Source organism: Otolemur garnettii, unplaced genomic scaffold (assembly GCF_000181295.1).
Source record: "Otolemur garnettii isolate 467f Iridium unplaced genomic scaffold, OtoGar3 scaffold00041, whole genome shotgun sequence".
Lineage (NCBI taxonomy): Eukaryota > Metazoa > Chordata > Mammalia > Primates > Galagidae > Otolemur > Otolemur garnettii.
The window spans coordinates 7,654,021-7,655,641 of NW_003852436.1; positions in this window are offsets into that span (position 1 = coordinate 7,654,021).

The following is a 1,621-nucleotide window of genomic DNA, read 5'->3' on the forward strand; positions in this document are numbered from 1 at the left end:
GGTATATACCCAGAGGATCAAAAATCATTTTACAACAAAGACATTTGCACCAGAACGTTTATTGCAGCCCAATTCATAATTGCCAAGACACAGAAACACCCCAAGTGCCCATCGACCCATGACTGGATTAACAAATTGTGATATATGTATACCATGGAATATTATGTAGCCATAAAAAGTTGGAGACTTCATATCGTTTATGTTTACCTGGATGGAGCTGGAAAATATTCTTCCTAGTAAAGTATCTCAAGAATGGTAAAAAAAAAGTATCCAATGTCCTCAATAATTCTATGAAATTAATATATAATCACCTACACATTCATATGAATGATAAAACATAATTATAATCCGGAAACTATAGTTAGTTTTTTATGGTTAATCAGTTCAATGTAAACATTTCACATTGTATATCAAATCAGTACACTGAACCCCATAAATGCATCAATGTACACAGTTATTTAATAAAAAAAACTTTAAAAAATTACAAAATAAAAATAAAACACTCACAATGGGACAGCAGAGTTCAAAGACAATATGAGATCAAATCCATTTATTGAATGATACTTTGCACCAAGTTCGTGATTCTGGAGTACCTGCCAAAATCCTCTGATGGAGATATCAACCAAGGTATTAGTGCAAGGGGTGGTCTCCAAGTAATCTGAACAGAAAATATGCTAATAAAGGATTCAGAAAAGTACTGAAATCCATTATGCAGTAAAGAATCTAAACCTAGGAGTCACCTCAAATCTTCATACTCCTCCCTGACATGTCCCATCAATTACTACTAGGGAAGGGCCCAGCAGGAAAAAGATTCAGAGAGCTACAAAAGCAGTGGTTCTCAACCTTCCTAATGTCATGGCCCTTTAATACAGTTCCTGTGGGTCTCAACCCATAGGTTGAGAACAGTTGTACAAAAGAACTATATACAGATAGAGGTGAGGGAGATAAGTGAAAGGACAGCCTTGTCAACAAAGGCCAAGATAAGTTCTCTGAGCTCTCCTGCTAATAGGCGCCTTGCAGGGGTTCTGTTTTCACAACATCTGAAAGAACTAAATGGTCAGAAAGGAAATGCAAATTCTTCTCTTTTATATTGCCAGACATGTAGAATAAATTGCTTCTGAGGGGTTTGCTTTTATAGCCTCAAAGAGTTCCTGAGCAGAGAACAGGGGCTACAAGCTTCTGGCCTCAGTTCCTGCACAAAACCATATCTTAAGGGCAAAATCACACCCCCAACAATAAGCCTGTTTGCAAAGGAAAGACAGCGGCTTCTGCTAGCAACCTGCCACTAAGAAAAAAAGAGAATGAACCGATGCAGCAGTTTCACACAGCCACATCTGTTATCAACCAATAACTATTTTTTTCCCTTTCTCTTTGTCCCCATATAAATAGCAAGCCATTTGGCCTCAGCACTAGCACCTGCCTTCACAATCTTTGGGGTGCCATGCCGCCTCCTTTCTCTTTTTTCCCTCTCTTACCCTTCCTCTCCCCCCCTTCTCACTTTCCTGAGAAGATAAAATAAACTTTTTTTTACTTTTATATATCCTAATACCTATGTGAGAAATTGTTCTCCACCCATGCTGTGAGTTCCTTGTCTCTACCCTAAGAGTAAGAAAGGAATTTT